The sequence below is a fragment of the Coregonus clupeaformis genome, chromosome 36, assembly GCF_020615455.1.
Source record: "Coregonus clupeaformis isolate EN_2021a chromosome 36, ASM2061545v1, whole genome shotgun sequence".
Lineage (NCBI taxonomy): Eukaryota > Metazoa > Chordata > Actinopteri > Salmoniformes > Salmonidae > Coregonus > Coregonus clupeaformis.
In genome coordinates, this window is record NC_059227.1 from 41,823,412 (window position 1) to 41,838,604 (window position 15,193).

General features: G+C 39.9%; 2 long non-coding RNA genes across 2 annotated transcripts; both read right to left on the reverse strand.

Annotated features, from left to right (window-relative positions):
- Positions 1-8,382: 8,382 nt before the first annotated feature.
- LOC123482727 lies at positions 8,383-8,796 on the reverse strand. Its single transcript, XR_006657900.1, has 3 exons — positions 8,782-8,796; positions 8,592-8,655; positions 8,383-8,476 (listed from the first exon to the last, which is right to left on the reverse strand). It is a non-coding gene; the product is annotated as an uncharacterized LOC123482727 (long non-coding RNA).
- A 35-nt stretch (positions 8,797-8,831) lies between these two features.
- Positions 8,832-9,426, reverse strand: LOC123482726. The gene is made up of 3 exons (XR_006657899.1): positions 9,346-9,426; positions 8,978-9,007; positions 8,832-8,867 (listed from the first exon to the last, which is right to left on the reverse strand). It is a non-coding gene; the product is annotated as an uncharacterized LOC123482726 (long non-coding RNA).
- Positions 9,427-15,193: the final 5,767 nt, after the last annotated feature.

The following is a 15,193-nucleotide window of genomic DNA, read 5'->3' on the forward strand; positions in this document are numbered from 1 at the left end:
GGTTCTTTTTTAAATAGAGTTAAGAGCACTGATGTCACAACCCCTAATACTAAGTGGTATTATTGTGAAAATAATTATGATGTTTAATATTCTGAAATCTTTCATCTCTCTGTTGAAGTATAGGTGTGGGTAAGGGATTAACGTTTTAACTTCACAGATGAGTCATATATAAAATGTATGATATAAAACACAACAGTGTGGTAACACTTCACAATAATTTTCATGAATAAACCTTTTATAAAGAGTATACATTATTAGTATATAGTATATCATTATTTAAAAAACATGTATAAGTATTATAAGTATACAATGCATAAGCATTTATAAAATGTATAATAGTATATAGTATATCCCCCAAAATTGTAAAGTGGTTATCCCACTGGCTATAGGGTGAATGCATCAATTTGTGAGTCGCTCTGGACAAGAGCGTCTGCTAAATGACGTAAATGTGCCCTTGAGCAAGGCACTTAACCCTAATTGCTCCTGTAAGTCGCTCTGGATAAGAGCGTCTGCTAAATGACTAAAATGTAAATGTAAATATATATTAAAGCATTTTAAACATTTCTGAACATTTATAAGAATTTGTAAAAACTTAGTCTGCATCCAGCTAATTACAGATTTTTTTTGGGAAAAAGTGATATAAATGGATATTAATTATTTTGAAAACACATACAGTACCAGTGTTTTGCAAACTAACACCCAATTACGCTCCCCACCTTTGAATGTTGCCAAATTGTCATGGGAAGTACTTATAGAATTAAGTAGGCTTATGATTACAAGTTAAACTGAGTCACCAGCTTAAAAGTTTAATAAGCAACACAATCCTCACCTATTTCTATTATTATAATTTTTTTGAAATATTGCAGATAGATTGTAACTTCCATCAATATAATTCTCTGTTTCACTTCCAATCCCCCATATGTTTTTTTATATATGTATATACATATACATACAACACATACATATACACATACATACATACTGTATAAATACATATACATACATATACATATCCTTGAAGAAATACATATTTCCCTTTATTACTTTCCAACCCCACCACCCCTTCCCTAATTGGAGTAAACTAATGAACAACAATGCTTGGGCCTCTACTTCCAGCTTATACATAATATATACATTTTATGGACACAGTCAATTTTACAATAATTCTATGTTGTTTGTTTTTACTCTGAACTTCCTCTACCCTCAACCTCTCAGATTATTTTCATGATGTCCATCCGGTTTGCTTCTATATGCCATATCTTTCTAACTGTGCTCTTTCACAAAAGCTCTCAACCTATAACCTATATACTTATTATGGACACAGTGTGCTTTACATGAGTTATCTTGTTGTTATTAGTTGTTGTTAGTTGTTATTAGTCCCATCCTTCAACTCCATTCAACACCACCCATCTATCTCTTAACACCATCCATATTGGATTTCTATTTGCCATATATTTTTCAACTGTACTATGATGTTTTACAAAAGTTCTGAACCTTTCTATTCTCATTGTTTCTACAGATTGTAAATTGAAAATAAACATTTTTGCTAAAAGTATATTATATTATTGATCGATTGACTATGACTTTTCAGATCACCCAGTAGTGCTATCTGCAGGGTTAGCTCCAGGTAAATATTGCAATCCTTTAGCCATTCCTGGACCTGTGTCCAAAAACAAGCTACAAATGGACAGTACCAAAACAAATGATCTAATGATTCTGTCTCTTCACAGCAAAATCTGCAGAGCTGGGAAGATTGTATCCCCCATATAAATAACAGTGAGAGGTTGTAATCTGAATAAAGAGAAAAAGGCCATTCTTGAACATTGAGTGAGACAATCTTACTAATTTGCTAGAGAACCAGTTCGGATTTAAGTATAACTTTTGTATGACTGAAGCTTTTAGTGATAGGTCTAATGCTTTAAAATTTAATAATTTCTGTCCCCGAATTCATATTCATTATATAAATAGGCCCGTTTAATTTTGTCTGGCTTGCTGTTCCAAATCAAATGGAATGTTTTTTTCTCATATAATAAAAAAAACTGTTCGCTAGGCGTAGGCTAGACCATAAGCAAATAGGTAAACTGGAATAGTACTAAAGAGTTAATCAGGGTGATTATTCCACAAATTGACAGGTATTTACCTTTCCCTGGTAGCAAGATCTTATCTATTTTTGCTAACTTTCTATTAAAATGTATTGGAGTGAGATCATTTATTTATTCTGTGATATGTATTCCGAGTATATCCACATCACCATCAGACCATTTTATTGGTAAACTACATGGTAATGTAAAAATTGTATTTTTTAGTGATCCAATACGTAATATAGTAATATAATGCCTGCTATGAATAGTCTGCTATGAATAGCAGGCCTGGTTTCCCAGATTTTTCATAGTGTTCTATTGTTTCCAGTACTTGCCTTATATTATCTCCAATGTATTGTCCATGTAAAAAACCTGTCTGATTAGAATGAATAATGTCCGACAATACCTTTTTAATTCTATGTGCTATACATTTTGCTAGAATTTTTGATTCACAACACTGAAGTATAAGGGGCCTCCACATTTTTTAAATTGACCTTTATACTTTCTACTTGTATCCTGTTTCAGTAATAATGAAATCAGACCTTCTTCATGAGTGTCTGATAATCTACCATTTAAATAGGAGTGGTTAAAACATTATTCCTGGTCCTCTGAGTATATCAAAAAAGGTTTGGTATACCTCGACTGGTATGCCATCCAACCCTGGAGTTTTCCCCGGACTAAAAGTCTTTAATTGCATCCAGAAGTTCCTCCTCTGTAATTTACCTTCACCTGAGTCTTTCTGTATGGCTGTTAATTTTACATTATCAATAGAAAAAAAATCTCTACAATTAGCTTCAGTTAGAGGAGATGGAGGCGACTGAAACGAAAACATATGCTTAAACTTACTTTGTTTCCTCCTTCAAAATATAATTTGGTGAATCAAGACATCTCTGGAGAGACCTGAAAATAGCTGTGCAGCGACGCTCCCCATCCAACCTGACAGAGCTTGAGAGGATCTGCAGAGAAGAATGGGAGAAACTCCCCATACCCAAGAAGGCTCGAGGCTATAATCGCTGCCAAAGGTGCTTCAATAATGTACTGAGTAAAGGGTCTGAATACTTATGTAAATGTTGTTTTTCTGTTGTAGTTTCTTAATATAAATTAGCTAAAATTTCTAAAAACCTGTTTTTGCTTTGTCATTATGGGGTATTGTGTGTAGATTGATGAAGAAAAAATACAATTTAATCAATTTTAGAATAAGGCTGTAACATAACAAAATGTGGAAAAAGTCAAGGGGTCTGAATACTTTCCGAACGCCCTGTATCTGTGACCAACAGATTCTGTATTCCCATGTGAAATCCATAGATTAGGGCCTAATGAATTTATTTCAATTGACTGATTTCCTTATATGAACCGTAACTCAATAAAATCTTTGAAATTGTTGCATATTGGGTTTATATTTTTTGTTCAGTGTACATTATACAATTGAAGTACACTTATATGAACTACTGCCATTGCAATCACAGGGCTCTTTCTGTTGGCAAACTGGCATTGCTGGACTCAATGTCAATTAAATACCCATTAGCAAAGCCTGAGTGATAATTGCCATATTGCACACATCAAAGCATGAGTCAGAGGCTGTGTTTTCTCAAACTGTATAGAGATTGCTCAACACATCATGTCTAATATAAGTGTCCATAGGTAGAAGCTTAGAGCACAAAGAGACTGGCGAGGTGAAGGTAAGTGCTAGGGAGAAACATTGGGTTTAGAATAGACAGGTTGTTTTCAAGCAATCTGGTGGCAAAAACGACTTGGTGTTTTCAGTGGTAAAACAACAGTTTTCAATAATGTGTTTTCAGTGTTAAACAACTTTGTGTTTTCATTGTTAAATAACATCACTGTTACACAACTTTGTTTTCAGTGTTAACAATATCAGTGTTAAACAACTTTGTGTTTTCAGTGTTTAAATATGAATCTTTTTTTACAGGCTCATAGGAAGCAATGGAGTACCTCTGTGTTGTCGCTTTACTTTTCTCCGCTGTGGCTGCACGTGTGAGTAAATAGTCAAGAGAGAACAGAGAATGATCCGTACAAATATATATGGGTGCAATGCATTCAGTTTATTAATATTCAGCACAGCAGATCATGGACATTATAAAATTGTGATTTACCTTCCCCAGGCTGACCCATGGAGACAATGGCAACAGGGAGACACTCGATTCCCCCATTTGGCGGACCCCAACAAAGTCCAGACAGACACCCTATGAGAGTAAGAGAAAAAAGATCAAAGAGACGTCTAAAAGATCCAAGAGACCTAATCAAAGTCAATCAAGATATAGAGAAAAACAGACCATTCTAGATTTTATGTCTTTGTTTTCTTACTTAATGGTAATATCTGAAGCTCATATTATTTTCCCTTTACTTTGTCAAGCCCAATGGTAGAGATCCCTGGATGCAGGATGGTTCCCGCCCTCCATTTGGGGGCCAGCCAATAGGTGGAGGAGGAGAGAACTCTAGACCAATCGGTGGAGGACCTATGTGGCCAGGATGGAATATGGGTGAAACTGGCAGCCCAAGATGGGTATGATGGCCTTCTAATTTGATTAAAAATGTGATATTCCCAAACTACTAATTCATTGTATCTACTAATAGTCATGATATAGTACTTTTACTTGACGGAATGTATTTTGTGTAGCCCGACCAGGATCAAATGCCCCCCTTGGTACCCAAACAGACCCTCTGGAGGCCCAGGAAGTGGGGACACTCAGCGACTAATGGGAGGGCCTAAGGGGAGACCCCCTATCTGGCGGATTGAACAGGGGAGACACCCGAGTCTGGAGGACCCCCGACTACCCTGATCGGGGTTATAAAAGGGTATGTAGTGTCTGGTTATTTTCTAGTCTATATTTGAATAGAATGTTTTATTGTAATGTATTGCTTTTTAGGATGTTTTTACTTCTCATATGTTGTTTTTGTAATATTTTTATTGCCATGATATACTCAGGTCTCATTTTGGAAAAGTGATTTGTAATCTCAATATGATCTCCTGAATAAATAAAGGATACAAATATAAAAGCTGTCAGGGATCCTCCGTCAATTCAAAATCTATTGACAACATGTATAATATGATGCTCAATCCTGGTCAAGGGAGAGGATGAAGGTCCATGGTGGAACCAGGGAACCATGAGAGGACACAGAGGATCATCATCCCCTGCCGATCTTCCACCTGTGACAGTGAGTGACCGGTGTTGTAATGCCAACCTCCATGCAACCTGCTATGAATACAATCACCGATCCCACTTAAGATGCTTGTCTGATTGTAGACTTAGGTGTTGTTTCTCTCTCTCTCCACAGGGGATCTGACTTTGGGTATGCTCCCAATGGACCTGGACCGTACCCTGGCCAGGGCCCCCTCGCGGGGCAAGGGGGCCGATGGGGTAGACCTGCAGGGCCCCCAAGAGGAGGGAGACCCAACATGAGAAACCTTGATGCCAAGGTAAGAAAAAAATTATATTTATTTCAGACTATATTGGAAAGTACTAGCCTGGCAGTCCAGTTTGTTAGTGTTTTAGCCAACTTATCCCTCTCTGTCTTTCTTCGTCAAGAGTTGGCTACAGCGCATACATTATGGGACATGGGCTAGGAGACTACAGAACTAATTAGCTTTGATAATGAAGGGTGTTATGTCTCTTTATCTCTCCAGCCTGACAGGAACCCCCTTCGACCCTCAGCTGTTCCATCTGGAGCAGGTGGACCCGGCCCCCATTTGATGACACCTTCTTTGGAGGAAGACCATTTGCAACCTGAGATGGTGGTAGGTTGTTAAAAGATCCTGGTTGTTTCATAACCCGGCATAAAGTTTAACGTAGACAAAATTAACATGTCTGATGTCTATTTTTTTAATGTTTTAGGGCAACAGAGAATTCATCCCCATCTTTCAGGTACAGTACTTTGATCATTAATGTATGAAGAACATCGCTTTGTGAATACAGACATGGATAATGAGATATGTATAATGTATTATTAAATATAATGTTAATAAGTCATTTCTTGAGAAATGAGAAAGAAAATGTGTTTTCATGTTATGATTATTTTACAGGCTGACAATGTGACATTACAGGTAAGATTATGTTTTTACTATCAAAACAAAATGGATTTACATTAAGACCTATATTGCTGAAACTCATATTGAAACAAAATGCTTTTTTTCTTTCCCAGAATGCTAGTGGTCTGCCCCTGAAAGAGGTAAATAATGAATTTACCTGAATGATCTAAGATCAAATCAGGCTATTGAAGTGTTATCATGATATCAATGTGTTAATTGTCACAGTATCATACAGTGTATGTCTTCTATATCTGTTCATGTGGTAAACATGTTTTTTCCTTGTAGGGGTGAGAACATTTTCCTGCTGCCAAAGGTAAGGAATTCACACAAACAATGATCTATTTTAGTATTATGATGGCTGGAGTACTGCATGATGGAATTGTGTTAAAAGAAATACTGTATTTTCTTTACTATCAGGGAGGAAGAGGACCACCCTCACCAAGGGTATGGACTAGCCTGGTCTCACTTTCCATTTTAGCTTAATTATATTACTCTGAAGTATTGTAGGAAAAATAGCAGGAAGTATGCCATTGTGCTGTATATAACAGATAAGAAAACTAAAATCTAAAGTGGCTGTAATATTTTTTCTAGAATGGACGTAAAAGACCTCAAGAATTAGGGGGTATGAAGAGATATTCCTTTTTCCAATCAAATTCTAGTAGATTTTGGTTAAGTCTGAATTTCTTGAAAGAACTTGAAAAGCAGTTGATATTTTTTCTGTGTCCCTGGTTTCGATAGTTTGGATACCCATACTCATCTGGTTTTCAGGTAAGTGTCTTATGAACCTTTAAAATATTTGTTATATATTTACAATGCTGAATAAATAGAAAACAAGTTGATTTTAAGATGAGAGAAATAGCTAAAATGATGTCGCTTTTTTCTCAATTCCAGCCTTACCTGAAGCTCATCTACAACCCCTCAGCTACGGTATGTATACATTTATGATTAACATGAACAAAATATCACAATGTTAACTGAAAATAGTGGTCCTCTGTAGCTCAGCTTGTAAAGCACGGCGCTTGTAACGCCAAGGTAGTGGGTTCGATCCCCGGGACCACCCATACACAAAAATGTATGCACGTATGACTGTAAGTCGCTTTGGCTAAAAGCGTCTGCTAAATGGCATACAAATATATATATTTTATGTGAACTTCTTTCTTAAGAAATATACTTACGTTTACAAATGTTTAAATGTTTATCTGTTATTTTCCCTGCAGACAAAAATCTCATTTGAATATGGGATAACAACACTTGTAAGTATTGGCTGTTTACTAAACATGCTTCTTATTGAGATTGTAATATTCCCTTTTCAGCTATAGTGTCATCATGAATAAATATTGTCAAATGTAACAATATTGTTTCTTTCAATCAAATGTCACTCACAATACCATCTAAAACATGTATTAATCACGTTTTCTTATAATCCTTCAACCTTTACCCAAAGCTCCCATCATTCATGAAGGTAAGAAATTAGTAATAACATTGCTATATTCTTCCTAATATGACGAGTTGTATCTGTATTCTTACAATACACTAATCTATTTCCTACTTGAACCATGATATGATTGATCTATCTGCAGGCTGAGGAGACAGAGACTTGGGAGGAGGAAGAAAAAATAATATGGCGGATACAAGGTTTATGGAAGGTGAGGTTATCCTGGCTTGTTAAGCACTTTGCCTAGGCGTTTCTTTGCAATGCATCATCTATTTCTTTATCAATTTCTGACTACTTCTTCCCTGTTTACAGGGAGAAGAAGCCGAAAAGGCTTGCATCTGTATTGGAATCGTTGATTGGACTGAGATTACATTGTTGACATATTTACATATCTATCTGGAGTACATTCAACTTTAAAGATGAACTTTGGATTTTTAGTTGCTAAATGTTTTCCTAAATACTAATCCATTTTCTTAACTCCTGAAACCACACAATCCTTAGTTTCAGCCCTAACAATATATGATTTTACTCATGGGTGTGGGGAGGTGTGCCTCTCTCTGTCCAGTGAGGTTATTTCTGGACAATATTTCTGTCCATTTAGGGGACCCCCTTTTTGGCTCAAGAGCACCCCAGTTGCAAGTTATGTGTAGCCTCTTTAGAACCTCTTTAAATCTATACAGTACATGGCAGGTGTTGGAGGAGGTTACTTGTGTGATATAATTGCTCATTCATTCATTAAAACTTCCAGCATGCAAACTAAGAATTCTTGTTTTTGTGCGCATACAAAGTACAATTGACAACTGTGATTTTGCTTGATAATGGATTTATTTGACAATAGAAAATGTATCATATTGTAACTGAAAACATATCTTTAATTAATATAGGAGTAGGAATATGAGATTGATGTGCCGATCCCTGAAAATTAAACAAAAAAAGAAACACTTAAATGGAAGTACGGTATACTACTGATATGAATACAATGTTTCCTTCCCATCATAGAAACCTGGAAATGGCCCTAATGTTACCCTACCTCAATTTTCTTTTCCCCACATACAATTCTAGGGCTCAAACAGGAAAGCGAAGTTGGGACGACCCTGTAAAAATGTTTTAGCATGATGACATTATAATAAGAATAATAGATGTTTCATATCACATGTTAAAAATCTATATATATTATATTAGTATTTTTATAGTCATAGTATAAGAAGTAGAGGTCATACCTCATCTACGCCAGGAGTCAGCTGTGTCTCCACGGTGATCTGGTGGAGGGGTTGGCAGCCTCTGTCTGGAATCCTTTAGGCCATGTCTATCAACAACACAAAAATACAGTTGAATATCATACAGCACAGTCTACATCAGAGGACAGATTATTGTTATTCATATATGATTCAGACACAGTAGTAAGAGCTTCCTTACCTTTGCTGGTGCCTGAGGTTGGGCAGCCTGCTGTAATTTTGAAAGGGAAAATAATGATTATTAAAATACTCTGTCTGGCCTGTTGAATTTTCGAATTATAAAATGATTGTTAGTTTAAAATTTAACTAAAATCATGAAATGACTACATACTATCGGTTCATTGTCTCTAATTTCCTTTCTGTTGAGATATTTCACTGCACTTTAAACTGCCACATTCAACTTTTCTATTATTGTGGAGCCGTGCTGCTTATGCATAGGTTTCATTGAAATGAATAGGAGCGTCTCACACTCTGCAAAAGTCAGCGTCTAGTGTAGCAGGCCAGTATGAGGGGAAGGGAGAGGACACCTATGCAAGGACCACTCCTCACCTGTAGTGGGAGCTGTGGTTTCTGAGGGGGTTTCTCCAAGTTCTGCTGGTTCTTCCCGTTCACCTGGTTGTTCTGGTTAGGTGGGGGTTGTTGGGGTAACCGTAAGACATGTAGTAGGGGTAGCCCTAGGAAGATACACTTGTGAAAGTTAAAGAGTCTTAAAGGATCAAAAAGTGTGATGATGATATGTTTTGCATCATGTTATGCAAAGGCATCATCATGACACATTTAACTCAGTGCTCTATCTTGAAAAACTTTACTGGCGACATGCACAATTTGTAGGGACCATATCAACAGTGGACTAAAGAAATGAACAAAATACAACAAAAAAAATGGGGGGTAAAATGATCCTTTAATCTGAATAAAAGTGTATATCATCTCTTACAGGAACAAATCACATTGAAAGAGTGAAACTCCACTGTGCCTGCATTCTTGGTTGCTGGGGAAATGAAAAGGATGGGTAGTACTGAGGAAGCTGGGGAACCCCCTTCGGAAAATAGAAAATAAATACAACTTCAATAAATACTGGAAAGACTTTGACAATTGGTAGTGGATTACCTTGACACATGGTATTTCATTGAATTGCATTGTATTTGTATAAAAACAGACAAACTGACTCCAGAAAAAAAACAACAATGTGTATTTGTCATTGGTATCCATCAAAAACATTGGTATTTCATTGAATTTGTGTAAAAACATGCATAGACCAACTGACTGATCTGAAATGGTACAGTAGCCTACCTGTGCAGGGTTTTGTGGTTGCTGGGAGTTATTTGGGTTATTGGGGTTGTTGGGGTCCTGGGGGGCCCCAGGCTGTCTCCTGTTGGGCATTGGCGTACACACGGGGGGCAGCTGGTTCCCCTGTGTGGGAACATCATCTGGGGGGCGAAAAGGGCCTCCCACCTGGGGGTTAAAGTTCACCATCTGGGGAGACCCAGTTCAGGCTGCTGCTGGATCACGTGCGGGGCATGAGCGGCAGGCGCCTGAACAAGCAAGATTGGGTAAAAAATCTGTCTCTGACCTAAGATAATATCAAAGCTTTGCTGACCTAAGTTGTTCAAGTGGTGATGAGCAATCGAATTAACAATTCAATTGACGTGCCAAAGCTGAAAATAAGTGTAGTTCAGGTAAAGTGGAATGGAAGGTGCTCTGAAATACATTACTGGAGACCATTTTTAGCTATTATGCTGTCTGCAAATGCGGCTAATGATATCAATCTTCTTTACCACAGTCTATAGCATTATCATGGCTATTGATTTCTTTTCGATTGAGTTCGATTGGATTGGTTCCAGTACCTGCATTTGTGTTTGCCCAAAGCCTACACCTGACAGGGTCCAGTCCATTCAATCGCAGGATCTGTAAAGGATGGGTGGGCAGTCAGAAAATTACTCTACATTGCATTGTATTTTACTCACATCAAATTAAAAGGAAAAATCACGAAGTACAAATGCAATGTCAGGTTGCCGACAAAAACATATGGGATAATTCAATGTACCTCATTGCTGTTACTTGCGAGGATTCCAATTTGCTGTTGATATATCTTTAAAAAAAGCAACAAAAGCAATTTGATATGTTTCATTTTGAAGTGTATAAATGTATAAAGTGTATAAATTACGGAATATTCCAAGTGGCGTGTGAAACTCACAGGAAGTGAAAGGCTAGCACCAAAAAAGGCAGACCAAAACAGTTACAGTCTGCAGCTTCTAATATCCTACAATGAAGACAAAAAAATATTGTTTTATATCTGACATCTCAATACATGTTACCATCTTGAGCATGTTGTATGTGATACATACTTATTTTGTGTATTTTTGTTGATACAAAAGCAAGTGATAGCCCATGACAGTATTACCTTATCAGAGAATGCAGCTTCAGTCCGTCTTCCTTTTTTTTCCTGTGTGTTCTTTATATCTCTGTCCAGCCTACTGTGTCTCTCCTACTTTTAAACTATCTCTATCCTTCCATTTGAGCTGTCATGTCCCAGACACACACAGACTATGGTCAATATGGCGCCAGCTCTTTGATGACATCACTCTCAGACTCAACAGTTACGGTGCAGTATATGCAGCTGTCATTATGGACTGACCATAAGTCAAAATGAATCTCATGGCTGGACATTATCAGGGGTGTCATACTCCAATTCTAATGTTGTTGTCCAATATGTTGACTCTATATGACACAAACTAGTTGGATGAAAAGGGGACAACGGTCAACCCCTCTCCCATTATTTCAAAGGTATTCTGCCCCTATGTTCACAATATATAGATAATCTCCTGTTATACATCACTTTCCCTATATTGGCCAAAAGGCGCTTGAACTCAATACCCATGATGACCATGGGTCTGCGTTTTTGTAAACCTTTCATAGAGACCTGTGATTATAATATGTGTCATTGCAAGAGAGTTTTCTGCAGGTGGTTAAGGGTTTTCAGACAGATGATTAGTCAATGGACTGGTGTGGGGTTGACATTTGTAAATGGAAGTCTTTTTGATTGACATTTTCAGTGTTGATTATGTCCTGCAAATAAGGTATTATAGGCAGGTAGCTGTAAGGTTGCTGGTTCAAATCCCTGTGGTTACTGAACTGGCAAACAGCTGCTGGTTTTAGATCCTAGCGTTAGGATTTTACTTTTTAAAGAGACATTTGCAAAGTCTTATGATATTATATTACATAATTATATTCTAAGAGTGATTGAGGAAGTGTGAGAAGTGCCATGTACAGTAGAAACCTTGCCCTTGTTCTTCATCAGGCCCGGTTCCCCGAGGGGTCAAAGGGGGGCTTAGGCCCCTCAGTTTGAAGCTTTGTGCCCCCTCAGTTTTAGTTCTATGTCCCTATATAAAAATATCAAGTTCAAATGATTGAGTGACAGTGTCACGATACGTCAGTACAGAGGACCGGCGCAGCGTGAAAAGTGAACATATTTATTAAATAATGATGATAGCACGAACAAAACAACAAGCGATAGCGTGGCGTCCTCGGTCTAACACAAACCACACTGGAGCAAGATCCCCAGCCACTGTGGGAAAACAGGCTGTCTAAATATGGTTCCCAATCAGAGACAACCAGCAACAGCTGACACTCGTTGCCTCTGATTGAGAGCCATCTAACCAACATAGAAATACAACAACTAGAAACGAAAAACTAACGAAAACTCACACCCTGGCTCAACATACTAGAGTCCCCCAGAGCCAGGGCGTGACAGTACCCCCCCAAAGGCGGGACTCCGACCCGCGCCAACCAAACCACCACAGGGGAGGGACCGGGTGGGCACTCCGCCTGGTGGCGGATCCGGCTCCCGGGCATGATCCCCACTCCCTCTCTAACCCCCAAAGTACCCTGGTCCGGTCTGGCCCTGCTGACCGGAGCTGGACTGCACACTGGTGGAGCGGATTGCTCTAGCTCCGGCGTGAAGCAGCTGACCCGTGCCGAACCAGGCACCGGTTGAACAGGCACGGGCTGTGCCGGACTGATAACGCAACCACTGGCTTGGTGTGGGGAGCAGAGCGGGCCGAGCCGGGCTGGCAACGCACCCCTGACTGTGCGGGGAGCAGGCGGGCCGGCGGGCGACGATGTGCACCATAGGCTTGGTGCGTGGAGCAGGAACAGGCCGCCGGGGCTGGCGACGCCGCACACAGGCTCGATGCGAGGAACAGGAACAGGCCGGACCGTACTGGGGACACACACCACTGGCCCTACGCAGGGATCAGGAACGGGCCAGACCGGACTGGTAAACACCCCAGTACCTCTCGCCGTGCCTCTACACTTTCCCTCTCCTCTGTGACCAGTGGCCCCCTTAACCTGGCGGCCTCCTCTGCAACCCTGCTGGACAGCTCTATAGCGGCCTCCTGCTGCCCCGTCGTCCACGGCGTGAGCCCCCCCCTAAAAATTTTCTGGGGGTCTCTCCTCCCCATGGGCCAGGCCCAGCAGAGGTTGATGTCCTTTAGTGATACCTCTGGCGCTGGCTCCTGGACACGCTGCTTGGTCCAGTGTTGGTGGGATCTTCTGTCACGATCGTCGGGTACAGAGGACCAAGGCGCAGCGTGAAAAGTGAACATATTTATTAAATAATGATGATAACACGAACAAAACAACAAACGATACCGTGACGTCCTCGGTCTAACACAAACCACACTGGAACAAGATCCCACAACCACTGTGGGAAAACAGGCTGTCTAAATATGGTTCCCAATCAGAGACAACCAGCAACAGCTGACACTCGTTGCCTCTGATTGAGAACCATTCTGGCCAACATAGAAATACAACAACTAGAAACGAAAAACAAATGAAAACTCACACCCTGGCTCAACATACTAGAGTCCCCAGAGCCAGGGCGTGACAGACAGGTCGTGGCAAAATGTGTATCTCCGCTGTGCTGTGTCAGCACAATGGACAGAGAGCACGTGATGTGTGTTGGGGGGCTATGGAAAGCCCCTGGGGTCGTTAGAGTGTGACTCCTTTGGGTTTCCATAAAAAGCGGGGGAAAACGCTTCTCATCTGTGGTAGGCTAAGTGAATAACGTGGTACGCCTCCACCTGTAATATTTTATTTCGATTTATAAGGGCGTGGTCAAGTTTACCGTTGAAGCTGCTTCACTCAACCTTGCCTCAAACCCCACCACTACAGAGTTTAGTTACAGTGGGGGGAAAAAAGTATTTAGTCAGCCACCAATTGTGCAAGCCACTTAAAAAGATGAGAGAGGCCTGTAATTTTCATCATAGGTACACGTCAACTATGACAAACAAAATGAGATTTTTTTCTCCAGAAAATCACATTGCAGGATTTTTAATGAATTTATTTGCAAATTATGGTGGAAAATAAGTATTTGGTCAATAACAAAAGTTTCTCAATACTTTGTTATATACCCTTTGTTGGCAATGACACAGGTCAAACGTTTTCTGTAAGTCTTCACAAGGTTTTCACACACTGTTGCTGGTATTTGGGCCCATTCCTCCATGCAGATCTCCTCTAGAGCAGTGATGTTTTGGGGCTGTCGCTGGGCAACACAGACTTTCAACTCCTCCAAAGATTTTTATGGGGTTGAGATCTGGAGACTGGCTAGGCCACTCCAGGACCTTGAAATGCTTCTTACGAAGCCCTCCTTAGTTGCCGGGCGGTGTGTTTGGGATCATTGTCATGCTGAAAGACCCAGCCACGCTTCATCTTCAATGCCCTTGCTGATGGAAGGAGGTTTTCCTCAAAAATCTCATGATACATGGCCCCATGCATTCTTTCCTTTAACGGATCAGTCGTCCTGGTCCCTTTGCAGAAAAAACAGCCCCAAAGCATGATGTTTCCACCCCCATGCTTCACAGTAGGTATGGTGTTCTTTGGATGCAACTCAGCATTCTTTGTCCTCCAAACACGGCGAGTTGAGTTTTTTACCAAAAAGTTTTGTTTTGGTTTCATCTGACCAATGACATTCTCCCAATCCTCTTCTGGATCATCCAAATGCACTCTAGCAAACTTCAGACGGGCCTGGACATGTACTGGCTTAAGCAGGGGACACGTCTGGCACTGCAGGATTGAGTCCCTGTCGGCATAGTCCCTGTCGGCGTAGTTACCCTGTTACTGATGGTAGGCTTTGTTACTTTGGTCCCAGCTCTCTGCAGGTCATTCACTAGGTCCCCCCGTGTGGTTCTGGGATTTTTGCTCACCGTTCTTGTGATCCATTTTGACCCGACGGGTGAGATCTTGCGTGGAGCCCCAGATCGAGGGAGATTATCAGTGGTCTTGTATGTCTTCCATTTCCAAATAATTGCTCCCACAGTTGATTTCTTCAAACCAAGCTGCTTACCTATTGCAGATTCAGTCTTCCCAGCCTGGTGCAGGTCTACAATTTTGTTTCTGG